The 15,732-nt window shown below is 36.4% G+C and overlaps 1 protein-coding gene across 3 annotated transcripts in view; it reads left to right on the plus strand.

Annotated features, from left to right (window-relative positions):
- The window catches only part of PARD3B (par-3 family cell polarity regulator beta), a 407,820-nt gene that overhangs the window by 268,972 nt on the left and 123,116 nt on the right, over positions 1–15,732 (plus strand). The gene's annotated exons all lie outside the window — the stretch shown is intronic.

A 15,732-nucleotide genomic window follows, 5' to 3' on the forward strand; every position in this document is an offset into this window, starting at 1 on the left:
ACAGCTTCAGCCATTGCCTGCAGTGGTAAAAGCTCACTGTCCTCACGCAAGTGTTTGGATTTCTTCTGCAGCTATTGGTTGATTTTGCATCTCAGGCTCTTCAGGCAGTTTCCTTGCCATTGCTGGAGCCTTCGGTGCTGAAGGCACTCTGGTTGCTATCACCCCTGCTACTGGTACCTGTTTACTCTGTTGAGGATTAAAGTTTTTCCATTTAAGTAGATCTCTGCAATTAATAGAGGTTATGTGAATGAAATGTAATGGTTACTTGGAGGAGATTAGACTATATGGCTATGGAGTTACTTGTGGCACTGAACACTCAATATTAGCTTTAGGAGGCTATTGGTGGTTGTTAGTATGCTGTGTTGTAAACAAACTAGATACATACAAAAGCCACAATCATTGCTTAGGCAAAGATACATTTAATTAATAATCCAAGAAATTCAGCTGCAAGGTCATTCACTTAAAATTATATTCATTAGGACTTTGATATATTAACTTGCATTACATCTTTCTGTTGATATGTCTTCTGGAGTAAAAAGTCTCGTATTGACATGGAAGGTTGTCTTCCATATATCATCCATAGGAATCCTCAGAATTGCTCTAGCAACTTTTGAACACTGCAGAGACATTTTTAGAACTATACAGGCATGCTTATGTGCCAAATTTGCATGATTCCAGCAGTTGTTAGTGTTCATAAGATGAAGATGTAGGGGTATAGCATTCAAATGAGGCTCCTTAAGAACACACACTTGTGCATCGCATGTGTATTTGTTTCTATACTATTTAAAGAAACGAGGCATAACAGGGAGGAGTAGTCAAAACACTGGATAGTTAGGACTTCAATATCACTCTTGTGTACTTTAAGCTTTATGTCTATTTTCATTCTTCTTTTTAACTCGGAATGTGTGTAAATGAGACTGTTGGAAAAGGTGGGAAGTGACACAGAGGTCTGACAAATGCCTAAGTATTCTGGTTCATGTATAACTGACAGATTCAAGGTTTGAAAGTCTAAAGTCTTTACCAACGGCATTGGATAATGTCAGAATCCAAAACAAGCAATTGTAGGTGACAAAAAAAACTGATAATGACCAATATGCAAAGCTGGGAACAATAGGTTATCATTCTTAGTGATTCACTTTTTCAGAATGTATTTTGTAATTTTGTTATACACTATCTTTATACTTCTGTTCTTTTCATAACTTTGCTTTTTATTCAGATTTATAATCTTCCCAGCAGACAGTAATTGTTAGTAATATTTATTTATCTGTATGGCAGCGCAGAATGAGAATTTTTGTCCGACATCATTGAAAATCTCTACAAAGCCACAAAGGTGGAAGCAAGAGGTTATAATAAACAGAGGAGTTGTTTGTAAGAGCTAACAGTTCAGTGGAGAGATTTTTAGAGGTTTTCAGTTCTCATCAATGTTTCTTCCTTAGAACTTATACATTTTTTCATGTAAATAAATTCCTTCCTGAGAAGGTGAGAGTCCTAGGAAATCTCAGGAATGATACAAATGAAAGAAGGGTGATGACCTGCAAAGATGGAACAAGAGAAAATAGTGTGAGTTTACAAAAGAATTAAGGACCATACATCCCACTCAAAGTGAGAAAGAACAGGATGATATTTTTTTTCTGGGAGAAACTGCTGTGGATGATATGAAAACCAAAACCAATTGATCTGACTGTTTTTAAAAGAAATAATATAACCATAATAGTGGAACTCAGAATGGAGTAAAATACTAACTAAATAGTAGATTTGATTTAAGAGATATTTTTCAAACTGAAATTTTGCACTGATATGAAGTGAGGATTGAGTGTCAGAAGGGCTAAGGAGGAGGAGATGGAGTTAAAGAGCATTTGTATGAGCACGTATTTTAGCAGCACAGAAGGAAAGAAAGAGTCAGATGTTTTTGATGACATTGTGGAGATGAAGCTGCTATGTTTTATTGGTAGAACATCAGTGGCAGGAAAGAGAGAAGCTGAAGACCATGAAGTTGTGAGCATCAGGCAAGGGGACTACTAATTCATGGTTGCTTAAAAGAAATAGAAGTATTTAGCAACAGATGAGCTCAGTTTTTGACATGATGAGTTTAAATTGGAAGGGAAAGTTGTCAGAGGAGGCATTAGAAATTTGAACACCATCAGTGGCCAGAAAGCTGAATGGAAAAGGATATCTCTGTGTGCCTTTTGTAGATATGGTGGTAGTTGTACTGTGATCACCCATGTGGGTGACCACCAAAATGAGGAACAAGGAACAGATTGTCTGCTAGACTGACAGGAGAGAAGGACCCAAGCTAGAAGAAGTTGAGAAAGCAACTGGCAGGAGTGGGAAGTGGATATATCTGCCTAGGACCAGCCAATGCCATAAATTTTTTAAACTAGTCCAGTGACTACAGCCATGTAACTAATTGATCCTGGGCCCACACTGATATGTTCATACTGTTTGTAATTTGTTGGCTGCATTGTTCAGAGCTGTTTCAGCTGTGCCTGCATAGTTCTGCTATACTGCATAGATGCATCCAAACAGGAAAACAGACTTTCTGAGCCTGTGTCAAGATTGGGTTGACATAAGTAGGAAATAATCATTTGTGGTGAAACCTTCAGGACCAGAAGGACAACGAAAATATTCTAAGATCTTGCCAGAAAGCTTAGTGCTCATGAAGATACATGCACACTCTGGCAAATGACTAGGGGTCAGATATGAAGGACAAAGGAAAATAGAATTTGAGGCTAAAGCAAATGCTGGAAAAGTTATAGTTGTCTACAGTAGGATTTTTGTGCTGTATTTTCTGGGTCAAAAATACCACTACAACAAGTTTTGTCTTGATAGTATGTCCAGGTTAATTGACTTGTTTCTGCCTTATAATCGGTAACAAAGCATTTTAGGATATTAAAACAAAACCAAAGTATTTTTCTGTAGTACATGAAGCGTTGAGCTTTAGTCTTTTGCATCTGAGATTTTTGAACATATTGGAGTTGCTACTGCACTGGTTTTTTTACTTTTTTTTTTTTTCTAATTTAACAACAGAAAATAGCAAAGCTGTTAGCAGTTGCTAACAGATTTCACTTAGTGCCTCATCTGTTGCTCAGCTGCTGTTTACTTGTAATTCCTGGTCTTTTTTGACACATTTTAAAAAACCAAAATTATTACTTTTCTGCTAAGCTTTTGCTGAACTGAAGCTTTATTCAGATGTCTGATTCAGGGAGACCATCAAGAAATCATGCTTTTATTTTTATAATCATTACTTTTTTTAAAGTCCTGTTGTTTCACCAGTATTAACTGGAACTCTTGACTGCAGCATTTTTGTGACTGTGGCACTTGAAGCAATGTAGGTTAATATAATGGAGATTTGAAATACAGATGACACGGGTTATTACTGATTACTTAAGCCTCTATAATACAAAGTACCATTTTACTGTGGTGCAGACTGCACAATGTTTATTTTCTTGTTTGCTTGGTTCTAATGCATATATTGCCTGCCTTAGTACTGGATGCCTGTATGTGCTATCCAAAGAACAACAGAAGTTTACTTTGTTAACTACATAACATCAGCTGAGGAGCATTATATTTTACTTGTTTTAATGTTTTCTGGCATGTTGCACCATCATAGCTCACTGAAGAACCCACTGCTAGACAACAGACAGCAAAGTAAATTGATACTGTTTATCAGGAAAACAACTACATTAAATACTTTCATTATTGGAATTGTGACTAAATGTATACTGCAGTCTCATGAAAAAGCCAATGTCTAGCGTCTATGCTGAAACTCTTTTGGAGCAGAAATAATACTTCTATGCAGATACATAACAGTGGCAAGTTTACTCAATGCCATATTCAATTCTTGATTCATCCCTTGTTTTACATTGAGCTCGCTGGTTCTTTTAGGGCATGATGAGTCTCGAGGAGGCTGCTGGACCTCAAGTTAGTTTCCCTGTGCTTCTTTTTGAAGGGTTTTTTTAAATTTTATTTTCATAAGAAGTAGTATCTTGGAACAGCATATTTGTGCCTTTGGATAAAGCTAGTGTGTAGTGTTACTGGTTTTGAACTGTCAAAGCTTTGTGAGGTGGCTCTGTAGGCTGTCTGGAAGGGTTAATTAAGCCATTGGTGCACTGTGTTAGAAATCCCTGATGCTGAGTACTAATGCAAAACACAGTATCACTTAGCACCAGGAATGCAAAGCTGATCTAGCCAAGAGGTTAATCAACATTTTTAACATCTGTTTGCTGAATAATGAACTCTAGATTTTAAATTTGTGATCTATAGTTATTTAACTGACATACTTTGAAATACTGTCACAATACTGTTTTCTAAAAAGATAGGCATTATGCTGGTTTCTAAATTAGGTTGGAGAAAGGCTGAACCTCTAAAATCATCAGGGAAATGTGACCTCTGCTATGTGGTGCTGCTCTGTATCCTTAATCCCATAGCAATTGTGATAGTCCTGGCATAGAATAAACGTAAGCCTATGATTCTTTTGCTACCTTTTCCATGTAGCGATTGTAAAAATTCTGGGCAGCCCCTTCAGCTTTATGGGTATGAAAGTAAGTTAGCTAATGGACTGCAACCACACCAATGGTATTTTAATAGGTAGCTCCCCCAGGCAGAGAGCTATAGGCTGAAGTCATAATTTCTTTGTTGTTGGAAAATCTAAGAGCAAGTATGTGATTGTTGACTCAGGGTACAGAATTTTGCTGAACTGGAGTGCAGTGGGAGAACACTCATTCAGTGTTTGATTCTAGCCTGGATTTGGGAAAAAAAAAAAAACCAAGACACCAACCTTCCTGTTTTTATACATGACAGCTCTTGTGAGCTGGATTCATGAGTTCACAAGCAAATGTTTTCAAAATTATTATAGATGATAAAATGTTTGTGCCTCACAAATATTGCACATCAACCGTGACTTGAATATTTGTGCATATATTCTTGTAACTGCAAGCCCAGGAAACAGGAATATATGTGTGCCCAGAAATATAGATGTGCACATAAGTTACGTTTGCTTTTCCCTATTCAGAACAAATGCACTTTCCCACATAATAGTTCATCTTAAATTATTTACCTTCCATTTCACAAAAAGAGCCATGAATATTTTATTTTTTGTCTCCTTAATTTGCCAATTTTCCTTTGAGCTAAGTACCTTAGTGATTTTAATTTTTCATTCTAGTTGGAAGACAGAAATGACCTTTTTTTCATTATTACTATTACAGGCCTTGTGTTCAGAATGATACATTTTACAACCAGCAGTGTTGAGCCTGTAATTGTTTTGAAGAGTATATAGTGTAATATACAGATACTGACTTCCATTAAGTATAGCACTTTGATAGCTTTTTGAGAGATTTTTCTCTGCTCTGTGTTGCCCTGAGAAGTTGAACATTGTAGAAGAAAAGTTAACAATATAACGAAGAAAGAGCAAATAATAAAGATGTGATTTGCTGGAGAGAGGGAGCATATATAACTTTTTAATGTATTTAAATGTACATACCTGTGGTACTAGAAATCAGTATTGACGTGGATAAAATAAAAAAAAAAAAACAAACAAGATAAGATTAAATTATAATTAAATTAGGCTAAAGTTATTTTAGAATTTTTTTCCTTTGTAGCAAAATCTTGAGAGATGAATCATGGCTGTGTATTTGATAGCATCAGTTAATGAGGCAAATGAGTGATTTAGAGGCCTTTATTTCCTATTGCCTAATAAAATTCCCATTTTTCAAATAAGTAAATTAGTAAGTAAAACTCCTGTTTCTTTTAAAGAGTAAAAGAGCATGAGGGATGTGGAGGTACATAATCACATTTAATGTATCTTGAGTTTGCCAGTATTTTAAATTAAAAAAAAGACAAACATTTCAGTTTACATGTATCACTTTCTCTACTCCTTCAGCATATTGGTTCTTCCCTTGGCTGCATTCATAGTCAAGACTAAACCAGAGAAAATAAGGGGGTTTTGTACTAAAAATTATCATGTGGACTGCCTACTAAAGGCTTATTTGTTTAATTAAGCATCTGTTCTCCTCTTAATATGCATGCATAAATCTCATTAACATTAGATGTATGCAAGTGCAGTGAAGAAGAATAGACCCCTCACTCTCATTACTGAACTTGGATAACAAGATTTATATTTACTTAACAGATCAGAGTGGAAAGTTCCCTCTGACTGCTTAAAAGGACTGGAAATTACAAACTGTTTGCAAGGAGCATGCTTTTTGTGAAATGGTTGCATGTTCACTTCAAGTTGAAATATCATTATTCAAGCCATTACTAAGTGCAAAGAAAAAAAAGCAGCATACTTTGTCTGGAATTTTTGTACACTAAATTCTGTAATGTATCTACTTACTTAAACGTATACTTGCCTATTCAATATTGACTTATGTGCATGCCACACCTGCTAAAATAGAAGTAAACTCCAGGTCTTTTCTAGAGGTAGACTGTTTCTTCTAAGTGTCTGTCTTGTCTCTCACAAGAAATGTGTTCTGCAAAAAAAATCCCAGAAAGCAAAGTGTGTTCTTGATGAATACTGAACACTGTGGGAGTGTGTTTATCCTTCATTCGCTATAGCTGGCTGTTACTTGTTCTAAAATTCATCTCTTATCTGAGGATAAAGTTTGAATTACAGATTTTCAATGTACATTACGGTATGTGGGCTATTTCTGTATTTAGTATGGTTGCATTCTGGTCAAAGATCCTTGAGAGTTTGAAGTCATACCCAGGAGAATTTGATTTAAGGCTTCCTGAGCTGCATTTTAACCAATAAATACATATTTTGCTCAAGAATGCAATGTGGAGTATTAATTCTAACTTGAGACAAAGAAGAACAACAATCTTACTGACTTTCTGTTTCAGTAATTCTTATAACATGAACTTGGTAAATTGGAGGAGACTAGGGAGAGAGGCAACAATTAACTGAGAAATTATGCAGAAGGGGGATTCTGACAGATTCCTTAACTACAAAGTGCTGGCAGGTGCCAGTTTAATAGGTATTGCCATTAACAGCCATCTGTAAAAAAAAGAATTGTACTCATCTCACTGAATTATGATTTATGCCAGACAAAGCAGTCAAAACAAAGTAATATTTATATTGTAATGCAGAGTCATTGATTAAATGCACATGGCATCTCAAACCCAGTTGACATTTTAAGTTTAAATGATTGCAGACATGTAGCCATTTATTTAACTATTACTTTAAAAAATGTGTCTCTACTTCTTATTAATAGAATAAAGTCAGACCTCACCAATATTTCAATAGGCTGACCTTTTGTTTTGCTGACATATAAAAGGAAAAAACGCTCCTTTTTAGGGTAGTCACAATTTCAAAGCATATGAAGTATGCTAGCTTCAGACAAAACTGACCCCTTTGAACCACTCTGTTTCTTTCTTTGCTCTTCTTTTCCACACAGGATTTTTGAAAGAAAATGGACAAGTGATGGTTTAGGAGATAGGAAAATAGTCTGAGAGAGGCTTTGTTTCGAGTGCCTGCTCTGCTACTGATTTTTTGGGTGATGCTGGTTAATGCACTTAGCTCTTCTGAGCTACAGTTGTCCTTACAAAAAATTATCCTCTGTTCGTATAAAAAAAAACACAAACCAGTGTTTCCCTGCTTCGTGTGATTGCTTTTCACATAAATCTGTTAAAAAATAAATACATTTAAAACTTAATCTGACTGCTTCTGTAAAAGGATAGCTTATTGTCATTCCTTTTACTTTTTTTTCAGTGATTCTAGTTGTTCTCATTTGTTGATCTGTTGCCCAGTCTCTATATTTCCACACGGCATCTTTCCATTCTATTTGTTCATGTCTCATTATTGCTTACCTTCCCATCTATTTTTAGCAAACTTTGGTCTGTTCTCATTAGAAAAATATATTAAGGAAGTATATCCCAGCCTGCTGCTGTTGCACTGTTACTGAGAACTGTTACACAGAGCACTGGGTTGCTCACCGTTACCCCTTCTTGCTACTACTGGTGTGCAAGGTGCCAAGCTGGAGTTACCTTCTCCTCTCTGAACTAGCTCCATGCTACATATACATTTACCTTCAGAAATGCAGTTTGGAATATAATGCCTCAGAATTGACAGTTGACCTTCTTTCCATCTTTTACCCTAATTTTATGCATTCTTTCTAGAAAAAAATGATCTGTCATTTCAAATTTAGCATGGGACAGGTCATTTTTTTTCTCTGCAGATTGTTCCTCTTTGTGTCCTTACTCTGTCATCATGGAAACTGTCACAAAAGCCCCTACATGGGATACCATTTTTCAGTGAACCTTAAACCCACTCATTGGAGCAGTGTCCTACATTTGCTCGCTTCTTATACAACACACTGAAGACCTAACCAAGACCTAACCACACAAAAGAAGTTTCTTTCCTTTCTGCTGGGACATGCTTCCAGATGATGTCAATCTATTTCATGGATCATGATGCTGGGTGGTTGTTTTGTCCACTCTTGCCTGCCCCTGTTAACAGAGCACCAACTTAGTCTCTTTCCCAGTTTGGTCTGTGTTAACCAACCAATGTGGTAACACAGTACTTGAAGCAACTATGAATACTTACCAACCGTCCAGTCTCAGCAGCACACTTCTTACTGCAACGTGTTGCAGCATGCCTGGGCAGAAAGTGTTTTAGATAGTCCTTCAACTTCACTAAGATCTGCCTCTGCTGTAAAACTTTCCTGATGTGTATGAACATTGGCAGGACTAAATGAGTGATGAAATAAATCTTTATATCCTTTTTACCTCAACTCCTGCTTTCTATCTCTCTCCACCAGTGGTAAGAAAAGCTCTTTACAGCTTCCTTCTCTGTTCCAGGTTTGGCTATGTCCCAACCACTCCACCTCTCCTTTGTTGTTTTGTGTCTGTTAGGGTGTGAATGCAAAGGTGCAGGTTTTGATCCTTACCCAGCAGTTACCACTTGTTCAGTGGCTAGTTAAACCCAGGTAACTTCTGGAGTTACCTGGGGTTAAGTCCATCTTCTTGTCACCTCCATCCTGTGAGGATGCTTGTTTATCACTAGGTTTATGTCCATGTTACTTTCTCCTCTCTCTCTCCTTGTACTAAGGGAAATGGTCAAGTGGTCGATAGGGCTACAACAAAGGCTAGATTTGATGATCTTGAAGGTCTCTTTCAGATGAAATGATTTTATGATTCTACCCAATTCTGGACCCCACACTTTGTCTTTTCCTAGCTGTCACCCAGCTTATGCAGAGCCTTGACTAATGAGCCTAACTGAGTTCCTTAGTTTGGGCTGTGCCCTCTGCATGTGTTACTTCTACTCTGCACCTTGCAGTGAGGAGTAATTGCTTTTTTTCAGTGGTCATCACGCTGCATAATGTTTACCATAGAAATTAATTATGTTATCAAGTGCTCCCCTCAGAGAAATACATATATGCAAAGAACCTTCTCCTGCTTACTTCCTTTATTCAGTTTCTAGAAAGGCTGTCTCTAGGGTCTTGGCATAGACCTAGGGCATTTGAGAGAATCTTATCTTACTCTTTGGAAGTCTTTGAATAATTTTTATTGGTGAAGATTACAATGTCTTCTCCCATTTCCCTTTCTGTTGTTGCAACTTCTCACTTCTGTCCTGATTCTTTTTTCTTTACTGTTGAGAAGAACAGTAAGGAATGAATAAAAAGGAACCTGGGCAAATATAAACTGTTAGCTAAATGCTGACATGAAAAAATACCCATCGTCTGTATATGTATATTATAGAAACACAAATACCATTGTCACCAGTGGTTTGGGAATTAAAAAAAAAGAAATAAAATTCAAGTCAACCTATAAAGTGAAAAGTAATCTGTATGTGTAGTACAAGATATACAGGCCACTAAGTTTCTGCTATAGTTCTTCAGCATTTAACGTCAGTATTACTTCTAAAGTAATGAATTGTATTATGCCTGTGCTGTTTGATGTCCCTTATTTATTAGAAAGCAGTGAATACCTGGCTTCACACTAACCCCAGATTATCAGGGTTGTTGGTAATAATGTATGAATAGAATTGTTTAGAATAAATAGAATAAATTATTTTCTGGTGACAGAAGGCCACCACTGTTGTCTGCTTTTTTTCTTTCTAGCCAAAGCACACTAGTGAGCACTGTTTAGGCTCTGTCGTTGTCTTGTTTAGTTTTTTATTCTCTAACGTAGAAATCTGTATTTCAGTAGTTTAGTGTAACAGACATCCTAATGGTCTGGTTTTAATTAAAATTAGATGGAGGAAATAAACAATTCAAAGAAGTTAGCTTTCCTTTCTCCCCACCCTACCCCCTTCCCAAATATGTTTTCAGTATCTTCTTCTGTGTTTGGAAATGCTCGTTTCCATTCAGAAGCTCTTTAATTGTTCAGCTTCCCTTACAGATAGTGAGGAAGGACTATTAGGGAAGCTCACTCCATTCATTTACTCTTCTTAGCGATATGTGTTTTTTAATTACTGATTTTTTACTGGTTTGATGCACTCACTCTGCACTGCAAAATACAATTCTTAATATAAAATCTTTGTAAAAATGTGAAGATTTCATAAAACCAAGTTGTGCTGCTCTTGAGAAAAATTGACACTATACAGCTGCAGATCATTTTTACTGTGACTAGAATATATATATACACACACATTGGAGAGTGAGTGACTTGATCTAAATTACTCAAAAAGAAATTAGCAAATATGTCTTTCATTTATTAGAGCAGATTATTATGGATGTAAGTGCTGCAGTAGGTTAATGTAGCTCTTCATCTCTGAAGACCTCCACCTCTTGTTTTCCGTAATGAATTCCTGTTTTGGCTATTTTAGCTTGGTTGTCATTTATTGCTTCTCAAACCATCAGTTATCTGCAGCAATGGAGAGTGCTGTGGGCAGGCTCAGGCAGAGCTCTAGGAGCTCTGGGCTGAAATGGTTTGGGAAGATATGTAGAGAAATTTCTACATTTAGGTCTGCTTTAAATTCTCTCTGCCTATAGCCGTGGCGTTAGCTGCTTTGTTCTTACATGTGAGATGTTTGTTAATTTCAGTAATTACAAAGTGGAAGTTGCATTTGTGTATCTGTAGTATGAATGCCAACGATGTTCTGTAGGACCATGATGACACCTATAAATCATACAGTGTTGGTTCTCTGTAAACTGCATAATTTGCCTGTGAAGTATGTTGCATTCAGTCAGTGGTAAAAACTGGTTTGGCATGCAGGGTTGCTAATTCCAAGGGATTAGCTGGCTTTAGACCCCAGTGCTGTAATAAAGCAAATTTGGTTTTGTTTTTTCTCTTTCATGGAAATTACTATTAAAAAATTGTGTTGTAGAGACGTTACTGTGTTTTACAAAGACTTATGTGTTTCTGCTTGCTTGGAGGGGAGGAAGGAAGCCACACATAAAATATGAGCTCTAGCACTCCAATTAGAAGTTTTAGACAGTCTAAAGTATGTTAACAAAAATATTCCAATATCAGTGTATTTCTTTAGTTAGTCTTTAACATTTATTCTGGCTTAAATGTCAACTGCCTCTGTATTCAGATTGGAGAGAATGAGTTTAAATCTTTTTTTGGTTTTAGGGTAGAGTTTAAAGGTATTAAAAGATGGTCTTCCTGTCATAGTGGGAAGAAAGACTACTACTGGAAAAAGAGAAGTAATGAAAAATACTAGAGTAGGAAAAAAAAATCAAGGATCAAGGTTGAGAATAACCAAATAACTAAGATTCACCTCAGCAGTTTAATAATTTCTTGAGACCTCAGTCCAGCAGAGCAAAACAGTAAACTTCAACTGTCTTATATATACTTTGTTGCCACCACCGGCAACACCACCAAGCTGCCTGCACGGATTACTCAGCCCCCCCCCGCTGAGAGGACAAGGATCACCACACACTCAGCATTGATGATACTTTATCCCAACCCCTTGTTTACACCATGTGCTTTTATCTGCTACCACCAGCACCTCCCCTCACTCCACCCCGTGCTCACCTCTTCTGTACCTTCCACCTCTCACGTTACAACCCAAGATCTTCCGGACGCCTACCACAATACTTGTCTTTCCTCTAGACCTTTATTAAAACAATGCATTCACACCATAGTAACAGGCCACAGTGAAGCTAAATTAAAATACATAGGTAACTCTTTTGAAAAGTATGCTGTTTGTGTATAGATTGTATGTGCCTGTGTGAAATTCATATATCACGTGAAGTTTTCCGTCTTTGCTATTTTCAAGCTGTTACCTATATACTTGTATTTTTATGGAACTGGAGAATTAGCACATAAATCTTTTAAAGTATTGTATGATTAATTTCCAGAATAAAAACTAAAGACTGGGTCTCCTTTGACAGACTTTTTCTGGCTGTATAATGAGAATAGCAAAAGGTTAGGAGAGGAGGTGGTGGATTTATATATTTGAGCACTAAAAATACTCTAGGGGAGGGGAACAAGGAGGTGCTTAAGGGCTACATAAGCTAAAACGGAACTTCTAACAGTAGAATAGTCTTGTCACATCACCATGTATCTATCTCACTTATCTTTTAAAGGACACAAAGGTACTCAAACGTATTGAAATAGCCCATGTCTGGAGAAAAGCATGTTTAACAGAGTATTGTATTAATGACTTCATGGGATAGCTAGACCATTTGTTGATCTTGGCTGTCAGTTTATTGTCTTTCTCAGCCTTTGTTTATTTTGCGTACATCAGCTATTCAGTGAGTACCTTGGGACACAAATTGCCTATAATAGATCAAATTTACTGGTCAAAGGTTAAGTCACTCTCATGAGGCTGCTTGCCTGTGATAGCATTGGTTCCTGTTGGCTTTGATACTGTATTTATTGCAGTAATATTGTAATGTCTTTGGACGGTCAGTAATGCTCAATAGAAAGTTCTAGTATAGTTATTCCAGGTAGACGACAGCTTGGTGAATTTGGACTGTCATTGACTCAAGCAGATTTCTTTGTGGGGAATCTTATGTGTCTAGAAAAAGCCAGACAGATTGAAACTGAGACTGCTCTGTTCTGTAGAGAGAAGCCCTTGTCTAGGGTAGCTTGACAGTTTATGGAATCATAGAATCATTTAGGTTGGAAAAAACCTTCAAGGTCCAGCAGTGTTTATACCAATTCCATCCTTAAGCTTCCACAAGGCTAGATGGAAAAAATTGTTGAACATCTAGGTTTCTGTTTAGCAACTGTCATGCAAAATAGATACAGACCTAAAACAAGCCTACAAACATAAAGAGTGGTATAGAAATCTGTATATACGTTAGAGGAAATTTCATAGACAGCAGTGACCAGGGGAGGAGGAAAAATACAAAATTTAGTTAGTTACATAAAATACCATGCTTGTTTCTAAGCTAAAAAAAAGTTTGGAAATGAACCACTGAAGTATGAGATTTTCACTCTGTTTGTAAATAGTGACTTAAAATGAGCTTTAAAAATCAAGAGAAAAAAATTAAACCCTAATTGTGATTGATAGCCTTCTCAAGGACCCAGTTTTAAAGGCTAACAAAACAGAAGAGAAGGAGACTGAAGTAAAACATGAGGGAAGAGAAAAAAATTCAACCTGGAAAGCAACTTAAATTGATATAGTGTCTACATACAGATAATTGAAGCCATGAGATTTAATTAAAATTACCAAGTGGATGCAGCTATCAAGAATGAGACAGTGGGGCTTAAAAGATATTTCTCTGAATACATACAGGGAATTTTAGAAGCAAGATAAGAAAAAGAATTACTATGAGTTATAGAGAAAAGTATTCATTGACGGGCAGCTCGAGCTATGGGTGTTTTCTACAACCTCTGGGTACCAAATTTCACGGATAACCAAATGCTTTATAAAAGCATCTTGTGATCAATTGTATTGAATGGCACAGACAAGTTGCATTGAATCAACACAGATGACAATCTGTTTGGCTCAGTACAGGAGAATCATTACAGACCTTTAATACAGCAGTTTCAGTTTGGTATCAGTCCATTTTGAAACTTACCATTATAATGGTTGTGTTGGTCTCTTGACAAAACAAAACTTTATTAAAGTCAATATGCTGTAGCAGTTCTGAAACAGAACAAAGGCGGCTGGGGGAGTACTGTAGCGAGCAGGTTTTATAATCTGTTTCTTTTGAAGCACAGCTAACATTGCTGCATTTAAATGACAACAGAAAAATTCCAGAAGCTTAGATTACATAGACATTAGCAGTGATGAGATTGAAGATAAAAATGTTTATTGTTTCATGCCAAAAGTGGAAGGAATAAGGATCAGCTGCCTGGGTGATCAGATTTAATTGCAGAAAGTTAGAGATACCAACTGAGGTAGAGCAGAGTGATCAGAAGGAAGGGTTTGGGGAACCTAAATAATCAACAGTTATTTCAAAATAATGGAGAGCATCCTGGAGCTTGTCAGCCTTCCTGAACTAAAAAATATCAGGTGTTTCAAAGAGATATGGATAGATCTTAAAGCACAGAAATGCAAACATGTAGTGGCTTTGTGTCATATTTTTCAGGTTTGAGTCAAAGCTTGGTGTGAACGTCATGTAAGACTTGTACGGCATGCGACCCACAGAGTGTTCCTAGGTACATATAGCTGTGAGATTGAAGTGAGCCAGTATAAAGTTGTGACTAATGTGTTTTTCCTTTGGGTTGTAAGGATGTAAGAAAATTAGCTCTAGTCACAGCTCTGTGTAGGCTTCAGTATGCTGAATGTTATTTCAGACTTTCTGGGGAGATTTCACCTTGAAACTGAGGGTTCATCAGGTGACCTTCTGCCCTGAAAAGTGAATAAAAACTGGTTTATTGAGGTTCTGTGTTTCTTTCAGTAACTCAGTATTAGATTTACTTTTTTCCTTCTGAAGTACTTTTTAACTGATAATTTTGAAAACTACAGTCTAAACTTAAAGATATTTCTACCACTCCTTTATTCTCACTGGTATACAAAGATTTCTGAGGCCAAATTCTTCCTTTATGTGCATCTTTACAATCCCTTTCTCTTCACATGTGTTTCACAGAAATGATTCCAGATGGAATTTACCCTTGTAATTCATTAAAAAAGAATAAAATTCAGGGTTTTGATTTTTAGCTTTGCTGGTTGTTCAGGGCTAAAAGAAGTAAAAAGTGGGAGAAATTAAGTTTATTTCTGTAATAATAGATGGCTGAGGAAGCAGAGGAAGCAGATCTGTGAAGTACAGTTTCTACCATATAGCACTCAGTGTTGGGTGAGAGAGGAAATAGGCTTTTTGTCGCTAAGAATTTTTATATTTTTCATACAATATCTTGCCTGGATTGAGGCAGCAGTTCCAAAACTCAAATGTTTTTCATGGGATAGTTCTGAGAAAGAAAAAGATTGAGTCAGTTAACTTATTTCTGTTTTCACTTTTCACTTTTTGAGCCTTTTAATAAGGCTTTTAGTAAGATGGATATTAATCTGAATAGTCACTTTGATAAAATCCCTAATAGCTTATTGTGAAAATACAAGAAAACTTGACAATTTAAAAAATCTCTTTGTGAAATTACTGAAAAACAAAGAAAAATTTCTTACCAAATGAAAAACTGATAACCTCTACAGTCTGCTTGCTTAGTGAAATCTACCATTCTAGAAAAGATAAATGGTCTTTTGTACTACTTTAGGTAAAGGACCATAGTGATGGCTGAACCCAAGGTTTAATATTGTAAAAAATGTGTGTGTGATGTGACTGAAAAATGTGAGCTCTTTTATATAGTCATTGCTGCTATTAATTCTAAAAATCTGGCCTGTGAACATGCTAAAAAGAACTTGTAGGTGAAATCAACTCATGATCCAAAAATGTGGATTGT

The sequence above is a fragment of the Colius striatus genome, chromosome 11 (genome assembly GCF_028858725.1).
Source record: "Colius striatus isolate bColStr4 chromosome 11, bColStr4.1.hap1, whole genome shotgun sequence".
NCBI lineage: Eukaryota > Metazoa > Chordata > Aves > Coliiformes > Coliidae > Colius > Colius striatus.